We start from the raw sequence: 11,974 nt of genomic DNA on the forward strand, positions 1-11,974 counted from the left end.
GTGCGACACTCCCTCAGTACAGACCCTCTGACAGTGCAGCACTCCCTCAGTACTGACCCTCTGACAGTGCAGTACTCCCTCAGTACTGATTCTCTGACAGTGCGGCACTCCCTCAGTTCTCACCTTCTGACAGTGCTGCACTCCCTCAGTCCTGGTGTTGGTGTCTCTGCTACTCTCTGTCCCTGACACTGATGGATTGTGTGAGTGATGGGCTGTGTTGAAAGCTGCTGCAGTTGGAGATAGTGAGGAGTCCGGGTGAAGTTTCATTGATCAGTTTATTGTATTTTGGGACACAGGGTGATCTTATCCTGACCTGGGGGAGGCACAGGATCAGGAATTACACATCCCTAATTTGCCTCTTTGATCTCGATTTTACCAATCACGCTTGACCTGGACAATATGATGGTTTTTTCTGTAGTTATTTTCTTCTCTCCTTTCCATAATGTTCTAAATGGCCAAAAATACCCGGTCTTGTACTCAGCAGTGATGCATATGGATCGATCGTAGATTCCTATACAGCCCACTTCAGCGCAAATTTCAAAATCTGTTTTCCCACAGTGATCCACTTTGACACGAAGGCTCTTTCCACATTTGTTAATCAGTGTCAGTCGCTCCATCTCTCACAGCTTCCAGAATCCTCTTCAATCTCGACTCTCTGGGTCCCAGTCAGGAAACATATTTGGCAAAAGCGGGTCAAATCTGGGAGAGAGGGAGCAGAGCAAATTGGGAGAGAGTTATTGAATTGAAGATTGGCACAAGTACAGGAGAGACAGAAACAGAGACAGAAAGGTAGAGTTAGAGCACAGAGAGAAAAGGAGGGGGAGATACTAACACTGATTTCTTTCAGTTCCTCCCTCTCACTAACCCCTGTGTTCCCCAACATTTCTGGTATGTTATTAGTTTCTCCTTTGCGAAGACAGAACCAAAGTCTGTGTTTAGTTGGTCACCCATTTCTTTGTTCCCCATTATAAATTCCCCTGTTTCTGACTGTAAGGGACCTGCATTTGTCTTCACCAATCTTTATCTCTTCACATACCTATAGAAACTTTTACACTCAGTTTTTATGTTCCCTGCAAGCTTATTCACATAATCTATTTCCCCTTCGTAATCAATCCCTTGATCCTCCTTTACTGAATTCTAAACTGCTCCCAGTCCTCAGGTCTGTTTTTTTTTCTGGCCAATTTAAATGCCTCTTCCTTGGATCTTGGAAAGAGAGAGAACGAGACAGAAGGAGAGAGAGAGACAGAAAGACAGAAGGAGAAAGACAGAGGGAAATAAGAAGAGAGGGAGAGATAGAGAGAGTGAGAGTGACAGCGAGAGAGAGGTAGAGAGCGAGGCAGAGGGACAGAGACAGAGAGGGAGAAAGACAGAGACAGGGAAAGAGAGAGATTGAGTGAGAGAGAGAGACAGACAGAGAGAGACAGAGAGAGAGACAGAGAGAGAGAGAGAGACAGAGAGAGAGAGGGACAGAAAGAGAGAGACAGTGAGAGGGACTGAGACAGAGGGACAGAAACAGAGTGTGAGAAGCAGAGAGAGAGACAGAAAGTGAAAGAAGCAGAGACAGGGAGATAGAGAAAGAAGGGAGTGATATGGATGGAAAGAGAGGGAGAAAGACAGACAGGGAGAGACAGATAGAGAGAAAGAGAGAGACAGAGAGAGTGAGACAGACAGACAGAGACAGAGAGAGATGTGGGAGTGAGACAGAGAGTGAGAACGAGAGAGGGAAAGAGAGGATTGTAAGAGTGAGAGAGACAGAGAGTGGGAGACAGACGGTTAATGGGGTGGGTCTGGAGCCAGGACAGAGAGCAGAGCAAAATTCAGAGAGAGAGAGAGAGGTACAGGCAGGGAGACCGACATCCAAACAGAGACAGAAAAAGACAGACAGAGTGAGATAGACTGAGAGACTGATAAAGTGACAGATAGAGAGTGGCACAGAGAAGAAGAGGGGGAAAGTGAGGGGAGAGTGAGAGTGGGATACAGGAGAGAGACTGGGGAGAGAAACTGAGAGTGACGGGGAGAGAGCAAGGCTCAGAGATACAAAGAGAGAGAGAGAGAGAAAGGGACACAGAGATAGGGCAGAGAGAGAGAGCGAGGGCTCAGAGAGACAGAGAGAGCAGATAGAGAGAGAGAGACAGAGAGAGAGAGACAGAGAGAGAGAGAGACAGAGACAGAGAGAGAGACAGAGACAGAGAGAGACAGAGACAGAGAGAGAGAAAGAGAGAGAGACAGACAGAGAGAGACAGACAGAGAGAGACAGAGAGAGAGACAGAGAGAGAGACAGAGAGAGAGACACACACAAAGAAAAATAGAGATAGAGAGAGAGAGATGGACTGAGATAGATAGGGAGAGAAAGAGACAGAGAGAAAGAGAGACAGAGATAGACAGACAGAGAGAGAGAGGGACAATGAGAGAGAGAGAGGGAGGCAGAGAGGGAGACAGACAGAGAGAGAGAGACAGAGAGGCACAGAGGGGGGAGGCAGACAGACAGGCAGAGGTACAGGGATAGGGAGAGAGAGACAAAGCGAGACAGACCAAGAGAAGACAGAAGGAGACAGACAGATAGTTAGAGAGGGAGAGAGATTCAGAGAGAAGACAGAGAGAGAGAGACAGATAGAGAGAGAGAGAGACAGAGAGAGGGGGAGAGAGAGAGACAGAGAGAGGGGGAGAGAGAGAGACAGAGAGAGGGGGAGAGAGAGATACAGAGAGAGAGAGAAGACAGAGAGAGAGAGAGACAGAGAGAGGGGCAGAGAGAAAGAGACAGAGAGAGACAGATAGAGAGAGAGAGACAGAGAGAGGGGGAGAGAGAGAGAGACAGAGAGAGACAGAGAGAAAGAGAGAGAGACAGAGGGGAGATAGAGAGAGAGACAGAGAGAGGGGGAGATTGGTGGGGGAGAGACTCAGGGGGCTGCTGAGAGATTCCCCAACATCTCACTAAGAGACTTATTGACAACGTCGAGATTCCCGTCTGGTCTGAAAGTCTGGGGACTCTGGGTAAGGCTGCTCTTTATAAAGGATCCGGAGAGGAACTGATCCCACCCCCTGATTTTCATATTGGGAATTCACCGTCAGCTGGTTTAAGGGGAATTCTCAGTCAGTGAGTAGCCCGAGGCTCCGACTGGGAATGTTCTCTGTTTCCAATAAAGATCCAGAGAGTCAGGAACAGGGAGAGAATGAGACTGAACAGAAAACACACATCAGAGTGAACTAAAGGGAGGGAGAGAGAGAGAATCTGCAAACTGAAAGAGAGATAGACATGGAGCCCAGGGAGAATGAAGAGGGAATTAACACAGGGGAGAGTGTAGAGGGAGATTTACTCTGTATCTAACCCCGTGCTGTACCTGTCCTGGGAATGTTTGATGGAGACAGTGTAGAGGGAGATTTACACTGTATCTAACCCCGTGCTGTATCTGTCCTGGGAGTGTTTGACGGGGAAGGTGTAGAGGGAGATTTACTCTGTATCTAACTCCGTGCTGTACCTGTCCTGGGAGTGTTTGATGGAGACAGTGTAGAGGGAGATTTACTCTGTATCTAACCCCGTGCTGTACCTGTCCTGGGAGTGTTTGATGGGGACAATGTAGAGGGAGATTTACTCTGTATCTAACCCCGTGCTGTACCTGTCCTGGGAGTGTTTGATGGGGATGGTGTAGAGGGAGATTTACTCTGTATCTAACCCCGTGCTGTACCTGTCCTGGGAGTGTTTGATGGGGACGGTGTAGAGGGAGATTTACTCTGTATCTAACTCCGTGCTGTACCTGTCCTGGGAGTGTTTGATGGAGACAGTGTAGAGGGAGATTTACTCTGTATCTAACCCCGTGCTGTACCTGTCCTGGGAGTGTTTGATGGGGACAGTGTAGAGGGAGTTTTACTCTGTATCTAACCCCGTGCTGTACCTGTCCTGGGAATGTTTGATGGGGTCAGTGTAGAGGGAGATTTACTCTGTATCTAACCCCGTGCTGTACCTGTCCTGGGAGTGTTTGATGGGGACGGTGCAGAGGGAGGTTTACTCTGTATCTAACCCCGTGCTGTACCTGTCCTGGGAGTGTTTGATGGGGACGGTGCAGAGGGAGGTTTACTCTGTATCTAACCCCGTGCTGTACCTGTCCTGGGAGTGTTTGATGGGGACGGTGTAGAGGGAGATTTACTCTGTATCTAACCCCGTGCTGTACCTGTCCTGGGAGTGTTTGATGGGGACGGTGTAGAGTGAGCTTTACTCTGTATCTAACCCCGTGCTGTACCTGTCCTCGGAGTTTTTGATGCGGACAGCGTAGAGCACCTTCTGAAGGAGTATCACAGTGTCAGAGGGTCAGTGCTGTGGAGCGCTGCACTGTCAGAGGGTCAGTACTGAGGGTTTGCTGCACTGTCAGAGGGTCAGTACTGAGGGAGTGCTGCACTGTCAGAGGGTCAGTACTGAGGGAGTGCTGCACTGTCAGAGGGTCAGTACTGAGGGAGTGCCGCACTGTCACAGGGTCAGTACTGAGGGAGTGCCGCACTGTCAGATGGTCAGTACTGAGGGAGTGCCGCACTGTCACACGGTCAGTACTGAGGTAGTGCCGCACTGTCAGAGGGTCAGTACTGAGGGTTTGCTGCACTTTCGGAGGGTCAGTACTGAGGGAGTGCTGCATTGTGAGATGGTCAGTACTGAGGGAGTGCTGCACTGTCAGAGGGTCATTACTGAGGGAGTGCCGCACTGTCACAGGGTCAGTACTGAGGGAGTGCCGCACTGTCAGAGGGTCAGTACTGAGGGTTTGCTGCACTTTCGGAGGGTCAGTACTGAGGGAGTGCTGCATTGTGAGATGGTCAGTACTGAGGGGGTGCTGCACTGTCAGAGGGTCATTACTGAGGGAGTGCCGCACTGTCAGAGGGTCAGTACTGAGGGAGTGCTGCACTCTCAGAGGGTCAGTACTGAGGGAGTGCTGCACTGTCAGAGGTTAAGTACTGAGGGAGTGCTGCACTGTCAGAGGGTCAGTACTGAGGGAGTGCTGCACTGTCAGAGGGTTAGTACTGAGGGAGTGCTGCCCTGTCAGAGGGTCAGTACTGAGGGAGTGCTGCACTGTCAGAGGGTCAGTACTGAGGGAGTGCTGCACTGTCAGAGATTTGTTACTGTTAGGATATTGAAGGTTCTAATGGCCGTTCTGACTGAGTCACAAAGGAATTTTTGGCCAAGCTATCACAACGATTTCGACTTGTATTTATATAACAAGAACTTTGTCCGTGTGGTGTAGGTACACCCACGGCGCTGTTAGGGAGGGAGCTCCAGGATTTTGTCCGTGTGGTGTAGGTACACCCACGGCGCTGTTAGGGAGGGAGTTCCAGGAGTTTGTCCGTGTGGTGTAGGTACACCCACGGCGCTGTTAGGGAGGGAGTTCCAGGATTTTTTCCGTGTGGTGTAGGTACACCCACACCGCTGTTAGGGAGGGAGTTCCAGGATTTTGTCCGTGTGGTGTAGGTACACCCACGGCGCTGTTAGGGAGGGAGTTCCAGGATTTTTTCCGTGTGGTGTAGGTAGTCCCACGGCGCTGTTAGGGAGGTAGTTCCAGGATTTTATCCGTGTGGGGTAGGTACACCCACGGCGCTGTTAGGGAAGGAGTTCCAGGATTTTAACCCAGCGACAGTGAAGGAACAGCCGATATATTTCCAAGTCAAGATTGTGAGTGACTTGAAGGGGAACTTCCAGGTGGGGGTGTTCCCATGTGTCTGCTGCCCTTGTCCTTCTAGATGGTAGTGGTCGTGGGTTTGGAAGATGCTGTCGAAGGAGCCTTGGTGAATTCCTGCAGTGCATCTTTAGTCCTGTTTATTGTGTGGGGGGTGGGTTGAGTCTTGTTTATTGTGGGGGGTGTTGAGCCCCAGGTGCTGGGGGGATCTGTGGGTCCCTGTTTTATTGTGGGGGGGGGGAAATGTGGGCTTCAGTCAGTTTGACTGTCCATATAGGTGGAGCCTCCAAGATCCCTTTCTTACCCCACTGCTATTTTGAAGCTTTGTTTAGAGTTAATTTCAACATTATAGGATTATCGATACATACCTTTATACGTGTGTTTGTTTGTGTGCAAGGAAGCATTTGTATGTGAGTTTTAACATGTTTTTGTCCCTAAATTGTCATTTGTGTGTATAGTTCAGCACTTTATAGTCAAAAGCGTCATATTGAATTACAAGAAAAGTTTACTCATATGTTCCAAAGTTTTGACTATAAGGTTTGAGATGAGATTTCTGGCAAAAATCGCAGTTTGAAGGTATCATAAAGATAAAACAGGGTTTGCCTTTGAGATGAACCAACCCTTGTACCAGCACGTTGCAGCCTAGTAGGGAGTAACCCTCATATCATCAGCTCCCAGGATGACTGGGATTGATACACACTGGTTCCTGTTGGAAAATTCTGAGGGGAAATGAATTACCTGAAATTCAAAAGGATACCTGGAAAACCAGAAGACATAATCACACGGTCTAGGTGGTTCCAATGGATAAAAAGGGGTTTCTTTTGAAGAGATGAATTAAATATTGAAGGAAATCTGCATCCCGACAGCACTGGAATTTGAATTTGGGACTTTGAGATGTAAATTGCAGGGTCATTTAACAGGTTACTTTGAATAACAAGGATGTTATTCAGAGATAAGGAATTTGTCGATAAACATATGGAATTCTCATCTGGATACACATGAAGCAGAGTTTTAGTTTTGGTAGCGTGAATTACAGCTCTTAGAAAGTTTAAAAATTTGAGGATTGGTCCTTGACCAAGTTCTCAAAAGGGATTTCTTTTATTTTAAAGGGCTTTTGACAGCAATTGGCACCAATTCAAATACTGCAAGCACTGGTGTTTGTAACGTCTGTTCCCAAAATATGAAGCCAAGCTCAAGACCTTGGCAAAGTTTGGCAGAAATCCAATCTTTGGCCGAGTTGATGAATCTGGGGTAATGCTAGAAAAAGGTCTGACATAACTTTAGTGGGTGACTTTTGAGGCATAAGATGTTGTTTGAGAACTAGATAAGGCAGCAAAACATGTCAATGCCTGAATTCTGCTTTTAAACTGTTATGAGAATACTTTATTGGACAGTAAAGTCTCTGCAGACAACCTGAAGGAGATAAGATGGTAGCTACTGCGTGTGTAAAATGGTATGAGGAAAGGATTAAGGGTAGGAGAAAGAGGACACCATGATGTACAAACTGCTTTAAGGGAAGTGAATTTGATAATCTGGCCATCCACTGAGGTATTGGAACCACACGGTGGGAGATAAGCAAAGATCTGGAGGCAGAGATCCCCGTTGACGTGGAATAGTTAATACAGCCTAGAGAGCAAGGAAACATTTTAAACAACCAAGATAATAGAGAAACTGACCTCAAGAAAATCTTAGGATGACTCCTGTCAGTGTTACAGACCCACTTGTCACACCACCAGAATTCCATAAAACGCGCTAGAAGCCAACTGAAGAGGATAGACAATGACTATGAATTTCGACTCGTTCTGGGAATTAGATCAAAAGCACAGGCCAAGTTAAAAAGGAGTATACTGGGAGACATCAGAGGGCTACTTGGGAATGCCAATTCCAGGCTTAATTCTTGTCGGATCTGTGACTTAAATGATGATGGCTGCAATACCTCTGCCCGAGGGTTGAACTACAGTGCGCGTGGGACAGGATATACCCTGACCCCTGGGGAGCTACAAGGAGAGGGTCTGCTACAGATCCTTAGGCTGACGGGATTATAGACCCAGCCGAGTCGCGAGTCCACAGGGAGAGCACGTGAAATGCCAGCGCGAGATCCAACCGATGGGGTCAAATCTGACAAGGAGGATATCAGGTTTGGGGACAATTCCTGAACACACACGTTCGAGTCAGTTTACCAACGAAACCTCACAGGTTTACACAAGGAGCGGCAGCGATTGGTGATTACACAACAAGCCGGTGAACAAGAGGCTGAGATAAGCCAAGTAACCGCTGAGCTAAAGCCAGCACCCAACGTTACACAACCTCAAGGCGGAGGAGAGCCCAGAGTTATAAAACTCATCACACCCATTCCTCAAGAACATCATCCAAACCGGTGTTTCCTGAACTGCTATTGGTTCGAGTCCCTAGGAGTAGATAAAGCGGGGTGGGGGGGGGGGGGGGTGGTGGTGGGGAATGTTATCCGCGTAGGGCTATGTGGATATATATCCTAAAATACTGATGAGTACCAGAGACTTGTTCAGAATCAAGAAATTACATTGTGAGCTCATGCCAAACGCTGGCATGAACACCAGCAAAGTTACATTCACCGCTTTACTGATTCAGGAAGCATTTCAGGTGATTCAGGTATCCTCAACACAATGGTGCTTCAGGACCAGTGAGGCTGAGTTCCTTTATGGGGACTTACTTTGCGCCAGCAACCCGAGTTTCTGCCTACAGGTGACCGATCCTTTTACTACAGGAGAGGCTTCCATTTGTCAGCAGGAAGCACAGGATTCTTGTTCAGACCCTTGGTGGGATGACAGCTTGTTCGCTGATGAAACTCCTGTCAGAATAGCACACTCAGCCATGCAGGGAGCCACAAGAACGGCTCGATCGAATGTAGAAGCTTCTAGAGAGCACATCACAAGGGGGGCGGGGAGGGTGCGTGTTCAACAGGATCTAGCCACCCAATCGGGCAGGAGTTTAGCCCAATCAGCTCCTTCCTATGCTACGGCCGGAATATCGATGAATGGGTGGGAGATGGTCAGAATGGGTAAGACGATAGTCCCAGGAATGATGCTCTGATGGGCTACGTGACTCTTCTGCTACCAACATAAAACCCGGAAAGGGCCTCTCCAGGCACGGACAGCAACAAACCAAAGGAACTCATCAGCTCGCCGACCTATTCATACTCCGAGGGAGAAGACAAGGGAAGGGAAGGTTGTGGTTTAGGATTCCTCTGGCAGTCCGGATAACTGGCCACCCAAAGGACCAGGAGAGGAATTCTCAACTCGGGATGTGGACCAGTTTGGGCTTTGCCAAGGGCCAAAAGAGGGGGAGGGTCAGGGGGAAATTAAAAATGCTAACAGAGAACACTCACAATTTACTGAAAACCCCTAAACTCTCCAGGCAGACATGGTTGCTAAACATATTCGAAGATGACCAGACGAACATTGCGCAGCTTTGAGAGTCAGGTTGAAGACACCAGGAGGATATAAATTTGTTTAGGTGTACTCCCCTCTCACATCGGGAAGGGGGCAGATAGTTTTAGCGCAGATATGGGAAGACGGACAATGGACAGAGGGGGCTTGGATGAAACACCGACAGTCTTGGGTTGTGAGAACCAAGGTCTTTGTGCACGTGTTTTAATTTCGATTGGATAATATAATTACGTAGACAGCCCTGTAGAATCCTTGGTTAGCAGAATCGCGTGTTTATGTACTCAACTGGATAGAGTTAGCGTGGGACCGGTGTGTCGGTGACCGAGTGGATACATTCAAATGTACTCAAATGTATAGTGATCAGGAAAAGTACAAAAGTAATGAACTGAAATCAATCTGGGAGATGGGTCTTCATTCTGAGGAATGATTGCGGCTCCCTGGCCTATACATGAATTACACTGGGAAAGGAACCTGAGTCCCTCTGGAGGCTGTGTGAACGGGAATTGTAGATTCTCCTCTTCAACTGGCCTATGTCATAGTTGCTGGATTGAAAGGAATACCCTCTTCCCTCCCTATCTCTGTAACCTCCTCCAGCCCCTAAAACCCCTCCCTATCTCTGTAACCTCCTCCAGCCCCTAAACCCCTCCCTATCTCTGTAACCTCCTCCAGCCCCTAAACCCCTCCCTATCTCTGTAACCTCCTCCAGCCCCTAAACCCCTCCCTATCTCTGTAACCTTCTCCAGCCCCTAAACCCCTCCCTATCTCTGTAACCTCCTCCAGCCCCTAAACCCCTCCCTATCTCTGTAACCTTCTCCAGCCCCTAAACCCCTCCCTATCTCTGTAACCTCCTCCAGCCCCTAAACCCCTCCCTATCTCTGTAACCTTCTCCAGCCCCTAAACCCCTCCCTATCTCTGTAACCTCCTCCAGCCCCTAAACCCCTCCCTATCTCTGTAACCTCCTCCAGCCCCTAAAACCCTCCCTATCTCTGTAACCTCCTCCAGCCCCTAAACCCCTCCCTATCTCTGTAACCTTATCCAGCCCCTAAACCCCTCCCTATCTCAGTAACCTCCTCCAGCCCCTAAACCCCTCCCTATCTCTGTAACCTCCTCCAGCCCCTACATCCCTCCCTATCTCTGTAACCTCCTCCAGCCCCTAAACCCCTCCCTATCTCTGTAACCTTATCCAGCCCCTAAACCCCTCCCTATCTCTGTAACCTTATCCAGCCCCTAAACCCCTCCCTATCTCTGTAACCTCCTCCAGCCCCTAAACCCCTCCCTATCTCTGTAACCTTATCCAGCCCCTAAACCCCTCCCTATCTCTGTAACCTCCTCCAGCCCCTAAACCCCTCCCTATCTCTGTAACCTTCTCCAGCCCCTAAACCCCTCCCTACCTCTGTAACCTCCTCCAGCCCCTAAACCCCGCCCTATCTCTGTCACCTCCTCCAGCCCCTAAACCCCTCCCTATCTCTGTAACCTTCTCCAGCCCCTAAACCCCTCCCTATCTCTGTCACCTCCTCCAGCCCCTAAACCCCTCCCTATCTCTGTAACCTCCTCCAGCCCCTAAACCCCTCCCTATCTCTGTAACCTTCTCCAGCCCCTAAACCCCTCCCTATCTCTGTAACCTTCTCCAGCCCCTAAACCCCTCCCTATCTCTGTAACCTCCTCCAGCCCCTAAACCCCTCCCTATCTCTGTAACCTCCTCCAGCCCGTACAATTCTCATCCTCCTTCTGAAATCCCTCCATCACCCCCTCCCTCCCTATCTCTGTAACCTCCTCCAGCCCCTACAATTCTCATCCTCCTTCTGAAATCCCTCCCTTACCGCCTCCCTCCCTATCTCTGTAACCTCTTACAATTCTCATCCTCCTCTTCAAATCTATCCCTCACCCCCTCCCTCCCTATCTCTGTAACCTCCTCCAGCGCCTACAATTCTCATCCTCCTGTTCAAATCCCTCCCTCACCCCCTCCCTCCCTATCTCTGTAACCTCTTACAATTCTCCTCCTCCTCTTCAAATCTATCCCTCACCCCCTCCCTCCCTATCTCTGTAATCTCCTCCAGCCCCTACAATTCTCATCCTCCTGTTCAAATCCCTCCCTCACTCCCTCCCTCCCTATCTCTGTAACCTCCTCCAGCGCCTACAATTCTCATCCTCCTGTTCAAATCCCTCCCTCACCCTCTCCCTCTCTATCTCTGTAACCTCCTCCAGTCCCTACAATTCTCATCTTCCTGTTCAAATCCCTCAGTACTGAACCTCTGAAAGTACAGCTTTGATTTTCTCCGTGTGGTGTAGGTACACCCACGGCGCTGTTAGGGAGGGAATTCCAGGATTTTGTCCGTGTGGTGTAGGTACACCCACGGCACTGTTAGGGAGGGAGTTCCAGGATTTTGACCGTGAGGTGTAGGTACACCCATGGCGCTGTTAGGGAGGGAGTTCCAGGATTTTGTCCGTGTGGTGTAGGTACACCCACGGCACTGTTAGGGAGGGAGTTCCAGGATTTTGACCGTGAGGTGTAGGTACACCCATGGCGCTGTTAGGGAGGGAGTTCCAGGATTTTGTCCGTGTGGTGTAGGTACACCCACGGCGCTGTTAGGGAGTTCCAGGATTTTGTCCGTGTGGTGTAGGTACACCCACGGCGCTGTTAGGGAGGGAGTTCCAGGATTTTGACCCAGCGACAGTGAAGTAACGGCCGATATATTTCCAAGTCAGGATGGTGAGTGGCTCGGAGGGGAACTTCCAGGTGGGGGTGTTCCCATGTATCTGCTGCTCTTGTCCTTCTAGATGGTAGTGGTCGTGGGTTTGGAAGGTGCTGTCGAAGGAGACTTGGTGAGTTGCTGCAGTGCATCTTGTAGATGGTACACACGCTGCTGCTACTGTGCGTCGGTGGTGGTGGAGGGAGAG

The 11,974-nt window shown here is 49.4% G+C and overlaps 1 long non-coding RNA gene across 1 annotated transcript; it reads right to left on the reverse strand.

The window, feature by feature from the left end:
- Positions 1 to 256: 256 nt before the first annotated feature.
- LOC121273404 lies at positions 257 to 7,494 on the reverse strand. Its single transcript, XR_005942015.1, has 2 exons — positions 7,328 to 7,494; positions 257 to 699 (listed from the first exon to the last, which is right to left on the reverse strand). It is a non-coding gene; the product is annotated as an uncharacterized LOC121273404 (long non-coding RNA).
- Between the last annotated feature and the right edge of the window lie 4,480 nt (positions 7,495 to 11,974).

Source organism: Carcharodon carcharias (assembly GCF_017639515.1).
Source record: "Carcharodon carcharias isolate sCarCar2 chromosome 9 unlocalized genomic scaffold, sCarCar2.pri SUPER_9_unloc_1, whole genome shotgun sequence".
Classification (NCBI taxonomy): Eukaryota; Metazoa; Chordata; class Chondrichthyes; order Lamniformes; family Lamnidae; genus Carcharodon; species Carcharodon carcharias.